Source organism: Eptesicus fuscus, chromosome 15 (genome assembly GCF_027574615.1).
Source record: "Eptesicus fuscus isolate TK198812 chromosome 15, DD_ASM_mEF_20220401, whole genome shotgun sequence".
NCBI lineage: Eukaryota > Metazoa > Chordata > Mammalia > Chiroptera > Vespertilionidae > Eptesicus > Eptesicus fuscus.
In genome coordinates, this window is record NC_072487.1 from 31532353 (window position 1) to 31545304 (window position 12952).

Sequence of the window (12952 nt, forward strand, 5' to 3'; positions counted from 1 at the left end):
CATGTGCTTTGCATTCCACATCTGTTTAAGTCCTGTTTACTTCGCTTACATGTTGAAACTTTTCTTGTTTAAAACAAATTACAGCCCTACCCAGGGTGGATCAATTGGTTGGGCATCATCCCATGCACCAAAGGGTTGCTGGTTCGATTTTTAGGTCAGGGCATGTGCCTGGGTTTCAGGCTTGATCCCCAGTGGGGTGTGTGCAGGAGGCAGCCAAATGTTTCTCTTTCTCCCTCTCACTTCCTCTCTCTATAAAAAAATCAATAAAAATCTAGGTTTTTTTTTTAATTAAAAAATAATACAAATTACAGTTAGGTGGCCATCAAATTTTTTTTTGATAACTATCAATTTGGCAGAGACCTAATTTTCTTCTGCTTTTAATTCCATACTAGATACTCCCAGTTAACTCATACAAAAATTACTGATATACAATTGAGTCAGTTGAGTGAAGTAACCATTGTCTTCTAACAGTGCATGGTGTTTTTTGTTGGAAGTTGACATCCAGTGCTCACATTTTTAGGCCAGAGTACTTTCATAAGCCCTGTTCTATCCACAAATAAAGGTGGTGGGGCCCTCCTCACCTCACCAATGTCCAGAGTCCCCTTTGATCTTATTGTTTCTGGTCCAGTGCAGCAGGGAAGCATCCTCAGTGGGTAGCCAGGTGGTGGTGACATAAAGACTCATGGCATGGGATAAGTATTATTCTTATGGGACTGGCAAGAGTTCTAGTAAAATTCCCACCCACTTAAAGACTGTATAAGGATCTTCACAGGTTCTGGTTATAGGTGCATGTTCCACTAATCCAAAGTCATGAAGATAATTTTCCTATATTATCATATATTAGTGTTCCTATCTTGCCTTCCATATTTAGGTCTATAACTCCAATGTAGTTGACTTAGTTATGTTGTGCCATAGGGGTACATACAATTTAATTCTTTTTCCAATTTGAATATCTAATTGTACTGAAAAGACAGTCCTTTCTATTTTTCCCTGCAGTGTACCCTTTGTCATAAGTGTCCAAGTATGTATATGTCTGGTCTTGTTGTCTCTCTCCCGTTGTAGGTCTATTTGTCCTTATGTCCATAACACACATTTGGTATCAAGTAGAGCAAGTGCTCCCATCTTGTTCTCCATCTTCAGGAATATCTTGGCCATTTTTACCCTTTTTTATTCCACATACAGTTGGAATTGCTTTATCCAATTCCACTAACCAATCACTTGGGATTTTGATTACGTTCAATCTACATATAATTTTTGGAAGAATTATAGTTTTTATGGGATTCATTTTCAATCGATGTTCATAGGATACCACTCCATTTTGTTACGTTTATATAGGATGTCTCTGAATATGTTTTTACAGTTCTATTTGCAAAGGCCTTAGACATTTTTTTATTTTAATGTATTCCTGTGTCCATAGTATTTCAGTTCTATTTATAATTGAACCTTTAAAATATTTTACTTTCAGGAGGAACCAAGATGGTGGCAAAGTTAAACAACTAAACGGCCGCCTCACACAATAATTTCAAATTTACAACTAAAAGACAAAACGTCTACCACCCAGAACCACGGGAAAGCTGGCTGAGTGGAAGATTTACAACTAAGAAGAGAAAGGAGCACAAACGCTGAAAAGCTGATGAGGTACGGAGGCGCGCGAATCGGGCTGGTGGCGGGCGACTGGGCGCGCGGCTTTTCTTCACCCTGAAGGGAGACAAGCGCCCGATCACTCTGAAATCCAGTTTCTGGGGACACGCGGGGGACCCAGATGCCTACGGGGAGAAGCTGGACTCTCGGCCATCGGGTCGGAAAGTGAGAGTGACTTTTTTGCAGAGGAGCGCCCAGCAATCATTGTTTACTGCGCTGGAGCACGGGACACGGGGACTTGGAAACGCGGAAAGGCAGAGACGGCTGATGGCAGCCATCGCTGTTTGCCATGCCCTAGCCTAGTGACGCCCTGAGACCCCACCCGCCCCGCCCTGAGACCCCGCCCCACACATTCTACAAACCCGCCCAGGCTCCACACAGCGGCTTTTGCATATAAAGGGCCTATTCTGTGGCAGCTTAACCAAATTAACTGCAGCTCCAGTCAGACTGCTCCAAAACCGCCCAAGCAAAGAGGAGAAAACTGTAGTTCTTGCTGTAGCTCCTGCTGGGCGGCCTCAGACAGTAGTGGACCTGCACCCCATTGGAGATCCAGAACTAGTGTATCTAGTGGTTACACTAGAAATTAAACATACACTGATTGAAATAAAAAATATTATACAGAGACCCAACAGCAGACTAGAGGATCCCAAGAATCAACTCAAAGATTTGGAATACAAAGAGGCAAAGGACACTCCTCCAGAGAAGCAAGAAGAGAAGAGAATTCAGAAATTTGAAGATAGTGTAAGAAGCCTCTGGGACAACTTCAAGCGTACCAACATCAGAATTATGGGGGTGCCAGAAGAAGAGAGAGAGCAAGATGCTGAAAACCTATTTGAAGAAATAATGACTGAAAACTCCCCCTACCTGGTGAAAGAAATAGACTTACAAGTCCAGGAAGCACACAGAACCTCGAACAAAAGGAATCTAAAGAGGACCACACCAAGACACATCATAATTAAAATGCCAAGAGCAAAAGACAAAGAGAGAATCTTAAAAGCAGCAAGAGAAAAACAGTTAGTTACCTACAAGGGAGTACCCATACGATTATCAGTTGATTTCTCAACAGAAACTATGCAGGCCAGATGGGAGTGGCAAGAAATATTCAAAATAATGAATAGCAAGAACATACAGCCAAGACTACTCTACCCAGCAAAGTTATCATTCAGAATTGAAGGGCAGATAAAGAGCTTCACAGATAAGAAAAAGCTAAAGGAGTTCATCACCACCAAACCAGTATTATATGAAATGCTGAAAGGTATTCTTTAAAAAGAGGAAAAAGAAGAAAAAAGTAAAGATAAAAATTATGAACAACAAATACATATCTATCAACAAGTGAATCTAAAAGTCAAGTGAATTAAAAATTTGAGGAACAGAATAAACTGGTGAACATAATAGAATCAGAGGCATAGAATGGGAGTGGATTGATAATTCTCAGGGGGAAAGGGGTGTCTGTGTGGGGGGTACAGGAAGAGACTGGACAAAAATCATACACCTATGGATAAGGACAGTGGGGGGAAGGTAAGGGCAGGGGGGGTGGGAACCGGGTGGTGGGGAGATATGGGGGGGGGGGGGAAAGGAGAAACAATTGTAATAATCTGAACAATAAAGATTTATTAAATTTTAAAAAATAAAATATTTTACTTTGTTATTGGTGCCATATTGAAAATATTGACTTTTGTGTATTAAATTTCAGCTCACAAACTTATAAACTCAATTTTAAATTTGAATAATTTATATTTTCATTTTATTTTCTGTATATATAACCACATAATCTCTGTGTAATGACAGTTTTTCTCCTACTTTTCCAATTCTTTAGTTACTACTCTTGCTGTGCTACACTGGTAAGTAATATTAAATAGCATAAATAGTGAAAAGACAGTATCTTTGTTACAAATCTTAGTGGAAAAACTTTCAACTTTATACTTTAAGAATGTTTGCTACAAGGGTTTTCATTTATGCTTTCTATTGATACCCTTAATTAGCATAATAAAGTTCACTTTTTAATCTTTACATATGTTTTTATTATGAATAGATGTTGAATTTTATGACATTGTGCCTTATATTTCCGGGAAAATATGCCTTTGTCATATGCCTGCTTATATTTTATTTAGGATTTTCGCATCTACATTCATGAATGAGAATAACTGGTAGCTTTCTCTTCTTTTATTTCACTTGTCGGGTTTTGGTATTAAGGTTATGCTAGTCTCATAAAGGGATTTGGGGACTGCTCCCTATTTTTTATTCTCTGGAAGTTTTTTAAGCCTATAATAATTTCTTTCTGAAACGTTTGGTAGAACTCACCATTGAATCCATCTGGATGAGTTTTATTTGTGGGAAGGATTTTAATTGCTGTGTCAATTTTATATGACTACTCACAGTTTCTATTTCTTGAATGCTAAGTTAAATTTGCCTCAGAATTTCTCTATTTCACCTAAGTTTAAATTTTTGACAAAAAGTGGCTCAGAGCATCCTCTCTTCATCTTTTTAATATTTGTAGAATCAGTAGTGGTATCCCCTTTTTCATTCCTGATATTGGTTAATGTGCCTTCTCTCTTCTTTTCTACATCATTCTTGCCAGGGTCTAATGTTGATTGATAATATTATTCTATGGTTTTCTGGCTTCCTTTGTTACTGTAGAGAATTTAGTTCTCAGTCTCTTTTTCTTTTGAAAGTAGTTTTTCTTTTTTCTCATTGTGTTTTTAAATTTTCTTTTGACATCTGCAATAATGCCAATAATAAAGAAATTTAAATTTAAAAAATAGATTTTGTCTATGGTTGTCTATAGTTTCATTACAATGTCTAGGTGTAGTTTTATTATAACTTATTCTATTGAGGGTTCATTGAGATTCTTGAAATTGTATATTTATATCTTTATTGCTTTTGAAAAATTTAAAGCTATTATTTCTTCAAATTTTACCTCGGTCCCATTCTCTCACTCTGCCCTTTGTAGGCTAAACTTCTCACTGATACCCATATACCTTTTGCCCTCTCTTTTGCTGTTCCCTTCCTTTTGTCTCTTTGTGCTACATTCTGGATATCTTTTTTATTTCTGTCTTCCATTTATAGATTATTAATTTAGCTGCATTTAATTTGCCCTTAAATTAAGGTGACCAGACGTCCCGCGTTTGGCGGGACAGTCCCGATTTTTAACAATTTGTCCCGCGTCCCGCGGCGTTTTAAAAAAGTCCCGATTTTTGGAAAGAATGCACGACAAGCTAGGGAACGGCAGGAGAACGAGAAGAGAATATACGGTTTTCGGCGGCCATGTGGCTATTTAGCCAGGATATGAGTTTTATATTATTTTTGTTAATTTTGTAATGTTAAACTTTAATAATAACAAATAATTGTTGAGAACTGATTATCGAGAACTGCTTATCAAAGTTCGCATTGTTGATCAGTTGTTAGAATTCGACCACCATTGTTTGGACTTAATGAACAATGGCATTTTTTGGGATTGGCAACGACGAAAACATTTTGTAACTGTCTCTCAGACGATACACATCGTACTGTGTGCTAGTAAGCTAGTTAAACAAGTGATGTCATTACAAATCAGCTATTCAGATAATTTAGGTAAGTAATTTATTTATTTATTTCATAAATACATAAATTTTCATGAATTTAGCAGACAGTACTCATATTATTTATATTTTATAGTGGCGGCAAAAAGTCTAGCGCCGGCCTTGAAAGTGACACTTACGACTTACGTTACAGCAAATTCATGACCTTTAAAACAATGACAGCAATCTACTAAAAAAAATTCACTCAAATGAGAAATATGCCAAAGAATATACATAATTTTTTATTTATTATATTTGTAAATTGTACTTATGTTGAAATTTAAAAAAAAATATATTACAATACTATTTTTGCGTTCTATGAAAATTTTTGTTGTTCCATATAGACCAAATTTTTAATCAAGAACCTCCCCACCACCACCACCCCACCCCACCCCAGTCAATGGTCTCCCGCTTTACCAATGTTAAAATCTGGTCACCTTACCTTAAATCCATCTTAATTTTTTAATGTGTTACATTACATTTTAGAGTTTCTACTTCACTTCTTATATTTTTAAGCTTGGACTTTATTTAATAAAAGTAACAACCATGGTTATTTTATGAATCATATTTGCTAATTTTGATAACTCAAGTTTTGGGTTTTCTTTCTATTGTTTGTTTTCATTCTATTACTCACCCATTGCATCCTCTTCTTTTATAAGCCTGGTTATTTTTCATTGCACGTTGGATAGTGTGTTTTACAAATTATTTGGAGGAAATTTGAGGCCTGACATGGTGATGTCTCCCTTATGAGAAGTTATTAACTTACTTCTATAGTAGCAGGAATATTATTCCAGAAATACCTTAATATAGTGTCAAAGTTTGAGTTTGCTTGTATGGTCCTGGGAGAAGAACCCATGGGGCAGGTGGTAGCAAGTATGCCTGTGGCACAGCATGACAGTTTTCCACCCAGTACGTGTTCTGAACCCATTTTAGTAGATGGAGGTCCAGGGTTCAGAATCTCACAATCAACACAGCCAGAATTTTCACTGGAAATAGTGGTGCTTAAAGTAAAAAAGCCAGCTGACAGCAGCAGCAGGAGCAGTGGGGATAGCAATAATGGCAGAAAGTGGGTAAGATGATAGTTAAGACCTCAGGGAGAATGAGGAATAATGTAAAAAACAGAGAAAGAAATGGGCCAGAGGCTTGATGGAAGGCACTTTAGAGAACAGTCAGATGAGAGAGTGTGAGTACAACAAAAGCAGGTTGGCAGCATTTTTTTATTCTCGGAGAAACAGAAATAATGATAGCAGTGAAAACAGGAGCTGGCAGAGGGATGGATTGGCAACTGGGAGAGACAGAAGAAGGCTTGGCAGGAACTTGACATTTTACCTTTCCTAGGGAAAGGAAAGCTTTGTGTGTGCCTCCCTTCCCCTTCTCCTCTCCCTCCTCCTCCCCCTCCTCCTCCTCTCCCTCCCCCTCCTCCTCTTCTCCCTCCTCTTCCTCCCCCTCCACCTCCTCCTCCTCCTCCGCCTCCCCCTCCTCCTCCTCTTCCCCTTCCCCCTCCTCCTCCCCCTCCTCTTCCTCTCCCTCCCCCTCCTCCTCCTCTTCCGCCTTCCCCTCCCCCTCCTCCTCCTCCTCCTCCTCTCTCCCCCCTACTCTCTCTCTCTCTTGCGGGGCTTAAGGAAATAATCAGCCTCTCAGGAGATCCTTTTCCCTGAGTGTCTTTCTCTTGGACTGTCACTCTGCTTCATATGCCCTGTATGGAACAAACCTTAAGTGAAGTCCTCAGAGGATGATGCCTCATTATAAATATAAGTTTTCACTTTCTGCAATTAAATACTATATCCTATGCAAGGTTATGATTTATCATTAAGCTGTTTGAAGAGCATCTGAAAGAATGGAGCCCATGGCCAGGCTTCACCCCTGAGTTGCTCTATGCTTTGAAGCAGCTTCCTTCTCTCTCAGACATAGGAGCTGGGCTAGAAGTTGACTTCTATGATCATCTCAGGTCTATGATTTTGTTTTGTTTTGTTTGTTTGTTTGTTTTTGCTCTACAGGGGGAGATTCAGCAAAAGGCAGCTTGGAGCACTTACCTTGGATTATGGTAGATTTTCCTTCACCACCCCTCCATAGAGACAGGTGGACAACACATATCCACCCATATGTTGTGATATATGCCAGTGATGTATGTGCTAGTAATGTCTTAGTGTTTTCAAACCTTTCCATATCATAGCTGACATAGAAAATGACATTTGTACAGCCATAAGGGCTGAGAGCATATTATCTCTGTGTACCTATAACACATTCCCCACCTACCACTGGGAACTTATCTCACCCATTAGGTTTGCCATTTTGGCTATATATTAGAATCACCAGGGGAGTTTAAGAAACAAAACAGAACAAAAAAACAATACTCACATCCCACCCAGAGAAAGTGAATCCAAATATAGATGGGGGTGGGTCCCTGACATCAGACTATTCACAAGGTCTCAGAATATTGTAATTGCAATAGTTGGCACACCATTGCACGAGTGTCATAAAATCAGGAACTATGTCTTGTGAACCCAAATATAGTGCTTAATATATAACAGGCATTCAATAAATATGTGTTGAATAAATTAATTAATACATGCCTTAGCACAGCTGAGGACAATTCTAGACCAAGTTAAAAAACTGGTTCAATGTTATTGGTTCCTGCCCCTCAGGAGGACCATCTCCACAGTAATTCCTCAGTACTCCTTTCACTTTATCTCCTTTCCTTATCCTAGATTTATGCCATGTCCCCACTCTCAAATAACTACTGCTCAATTCATTGCAAGAGGTTAACATGGAGGCAATAGGTACAGTGAAAAAAATCAGGGGCTCTGGAGTCTGAGAGAGCTGGCTTTGAATCATCCCCGTTTCCTCATTTATAAACTGTGTGCAAGCTCCTACCCTTAAATTTTTCATCTATCAGATTATGATAATAACTTCCTCTGAACACTGTTGTGATGATTAGAAGTTAATAAGAGTTTGGATATAGATAACATATGTACATACATACACATAAATACACACACTATTAGTGTTATTTTTATGGTTGCAAGAGTAAAACTCTATTTGGATTACTTTTAAACCCGGTCAGATAGACATAGCTGGGGGAGAAGACTTCGGGTGAACTCAAAGTGATTTCTCAAACTCCCTCACCAGTACACACATTTCTCATGCTTCTTTTCTTCATGGGGTCATCCTAGCATCCTAGACTTCTTTTTCTACGTTCCTTCCAAACAGTGGTTCAATGTTTAGAAATCATGGCTAAGGAAATGCGCTTCATAGATAGGTCTTGGGAACACAAGGACCAATCACTGGGTCAGCGACTGTCTTCTTCACTTCTGTGTAAGGTCAGACAGGTGGTAAGGGGCATACAGCACCTGTGGAAAGAGGACAGTTCATCACCTTCCTATCTCCCTGGTCATCTTGGAGTTCTACAATCAGAAGCTCAAGGCTAATAGGAACATTCCCCAGGTTGACAATTACTAGATTGTGGCTACAACACTTGATTAATTTCTTTGCAGGGACAATGTGTTGTTGTACCTGCCCTTCATCAACCATTTTCTAGGTAATAAATGAATATTTGAGATGTCATTACTTAGAAGTTGCTGGTCACTACCATGCATGTGTACACTGGCTTCTCCCACCTCAACCTTCTCCTCTGCCATTGACACTGACCAGAAGAATAATAAAAAATTTCAAAGAAAAAGATACATATTTAAGTACATCTATGCACACATATTCTCATGTACCCCAAAATATCAACTTGAGTCCTTTGTAGGAATATTACTTTGTTGAGAGAGTATGAGCTACTTATAATTTATTGAGAATTCACACCTTCTGGTATATTTTTATTGTACAGAAGAAATTTCTGGATTTATTTCTCTGTGTTCCACTCTTTGGCATATGTGGAGGTGATGTTTTAGGGGAGTTACACAACATCCTAGGCTGGACGGGGCAATTCTCACAGAATATTGTTGGTTTGCCTATGTGATAAATCTAGTAACTGCCAAAATTACAGTTTTCAGAAACTTCTACATAAGGATTTTAAACAGTTTTGTGCCTTGCCACCAAAATGTGTATGCATTTTTCTACACCTCCACACCTGGCAGTGTTTCAGCCCAACATTTGCTTCAGTATTTTGAGTTCATCTTGTTTATTTTCTGCTTTATTTTTCTCCTGATGTACATTTTATGTGCAAAGCCTAAGTTACCATTTCCAAAGTATACTGCTTAGCCCTGCTCCTAAACCATACTCTGCTTAAATTACATTTAAAAGTAAAGTATACTCCAGAGCTTTAAATTTCTACTTCCAAGCTAACTTTTGTAGCTAATGTCTAGAATAGCTACATTATATTTTAGAGCCATAGTGCAAAATTGCAGAGGTATACTAAAAGGTTATATTTAGTATGAAATATTATTCCTTGAAAAATTATATTTCAGAATATTGATGCCAGTAGTGCAAGAGGACAGGGAGTGAATCCTTCTTGGTGCTTTATTGATGGGTTGCAGTGTGGCTGTATACAGAAAGTCCGGAATTGGAAGTGAGATGGTCTAAATTAGTGGTTCTCTCAAAGTGGGTGTCCTGGTCCAGGAAACTTATTAGAAATGCAATCTTGGGTCCTTCCCCAAACTTACTGAGTCAGAAATGCTGGAGGAAGAACCCAGCAGTCTATGCTTTAACAAGTTGTTCCCTGCTACTCCCTTCTCCCGCCCCATGGTTCTGACACATGCTAAGTTTGAGCATTAATAGTTTATATTCAAACCTTAGCTCAGCTGCTACCTTCGTTTGTGGTCTTAGAAGGTAACCTCTCTGTGCATTGGTTTCCTACTCTACTTCCTCCATTTTTCTTTCCTGTGCTCTGACCATTTAAAGGAAGGAAGGCAGGACTGCTGATGGAACTGATGTTCATTTGGGCAGTGACATTTCAGTCTCCACTTCTTATAGATGCCTTAGTAGTCACAAGTAATTCTCTTGGCATTCCTTGGATTTGGGGTTCATTATGTGGATTCTTTATTATTTTTTTAAAATATACTTTATTGATTTTTTACAGAGAGGAAGGGAGAGGGATAAAGAGTTAGAAACATTGATGAGAGAGAAACATCGATCAGCTGCCTCCTGCACACCCTACTGGGGATGTGCCCGCAATCAAGGTACATGCCCTTAACCAGAATCGAACCTGGGACCTTTCAGTTCACAGGCCGATGCTCTATCCACTGAGCCAAACCAGTTAGAGCATTATGTAGGTTCTTTAAAGTGGCCCTTCCCAGTAAACCGGTGAAGTGAGGAGCTGGGACTCAAAATGTAAAACACTTCAGGATCCCTTGTGCTCAGCAATGGGTGTCTACTATAATCCAGAACCACAGGAGAAACTTTCACTTGCCATTCCATTATGCTTGTAAAATGTGTATAATTATACACTGTATTCTCTCCATTTCACAGAATTATTGTGAGGGTCAAAGGAGAAAATGATTTTGAAGGCACGTTGAAAACTGTAGAGCACTGCACAAATTACAGTTTTTGTCGTTATCTAATACTCTTGAGAAATGTTTCTGTCTCTCTTTCTCCATCTGTTGTAATTCTAGTCTCAATAGAGAAAATGAGGCCTCTTTACTGTCTGTAAGTATTTAATTGTTGGCCACATCACTCTCATTTTTATTGTGTGGAGGCAATCAGGCCTCTTTGGGTTATGAAGAACAGAAAGTTCATCTCAAAGCCATGTAAGCCAGAAATGGGATCCATGGGGAGCTAGGAGGGAATCCCACAGAAACAAAGCAAGGCCTGCAAGGAACTAGGATCTCAGGGACAGGAATCATTCATGACTTTGCTTTTAGGACTGGCTTGTTTTCCCATTTCAGCCAGGTTGTCACCACATGGCAGAGACCATGGTGACAAGCACGTATAGTTTAGCAGTTCCAGAGGGAGATGGTAGCATCTTCCTCCCACTATCCCTATGCTAATCCCATGAAAGAACTTGGATGGGACCAGAAGGATGGGGCCAGGCCTGGGCCTGTGACCACTCCTGAAGAGAGAGCAGGTGGCAACTCATGGAGTACACAGTGTGTTATCAGAAGAAAGACCATGGGAAACCTTGTTAGAAAGACCAAACACCCAACAAGTAAGACCTCCTCAGCAAACATCTGACTACTCTGATATCAGGTTGGGGGATACTTAAGTATGTAAGTATACCTTTGCCAATTCCAGTGGCTCGTGACAATACAGAAAAGGATTTACAATACTCACACATAAGAATAATGTAGGGAAACCAAGATGGCGGCATAGGTAAACACCTGAAATTGCTGCCTCGCACAACCACTTCAAAACTACAACTAAAAGACAAAACGGACACCATCCAGAAAGGCTGGCTGGATGATGGAAGGCTGGCTGAGTGGAAATTCTACAACTAGAAGGAAAGAGAAAAGCACACTGAGAATCAGAGGAGGTACGGAAGTAAAGTGCAGAGGTACAGAGGCACACGTGCACAGAAAGGGCTGGCAACTGAGGACAGTTGTCTTTTTCAATCGGGAGGGAGAGACAAGCTCCCGACTGCTCTGAACTCCAGTTCCGGGTGAGACTCTGGGGACCCAGACTCATTCGGGGAGAAACTGGCATCGGGCGGAATTCGAGGGCGGCTTTCTATTAGAGGTGCTTGCAGCGATTACCTAGGGACACTGAGGCTCGGGGCCTCTTAGGGCAAGGCTGACGGTCAGCCATTGCTGTTTGCTCCGCCCTGTTGATTTCCTGAGACCTCGCCCCACCAAAGCTGTGCACAGAGGCTTTTGCATATGAATGGCCTGGCCCTTTGCAATCTAAAATTACCTAACAAACTGCAACTGGGTCAGAGAGCCCCAGAACTTGCAAAAGAAGGCTCAAGGCCCCACAGCAGCTTGCATTGCTTCATAGCTCGGCCTCATCTGGGCACCTCCAAACCCCAAAGAAGAGGAATCTGAAGATCTCTCCATAGCTCCTGCTGGGTGGCCTCAGGCAGAGGCAAAACTTGCACCTCTTTGGAGATCCAATAGCCAGTGTACCCAGTGGTCAGAGTGGGACCATCCAGATTACAACTCCTCAGATCCATAAGGGACACACTCAAGGAGCAGACTCAGTGAGCACCAAAGCCCCACTGAAGCAAGTCTTGCCACATAAGGGTGTCTCCAGCACAGAAATTCTCCCATCATAGACACAGCTGATCCTCACAGCCAATTGGCCTGGAGGTCAATTCCTCCCAGTGATACCAACAACAATCAAGGCTTAACTACAACAAGACTGTCCACACAGCCCACAAAGGGGTGCACCAAGAGTGTCTAACTCAGGTAATTGGGGAGGCAGAGCCACTGGGTCCTATAGGACACCTAGCACACAAAGCCACTCTATCAACACAGGGAAGCAGCCAAAATGCGGAGACAAAGAAACAGATCACAAATGACAGAAATGGAGGAAAGCAAACTACTGGATATAGAGTTCAAAACCACAGTTATAAGGTTACTCAAGAATCCTCTAGAAACTGCCGATAAATTTAGTGAGACCCTTGAGGATATGAAAAAGGACCAACTAGAAATTAAGCATACACTGACTGAAATAAAGAATAATATACAGAGATCCAACAGCAGACTAGAGGATCCCAAGAATCAAGTCAAAGATTTGAAATACGAAGAAGCAAAAAACACCCAACTGGAAAAGCAAAAAGAGAAAAGAATCCAAAAATATGAAGATAGTGTAAGGAGCCTCTGGGACAACTTCAAGCGTACCAACATCAGAATTATGGGAGTGCCAGAAGAAGAGAG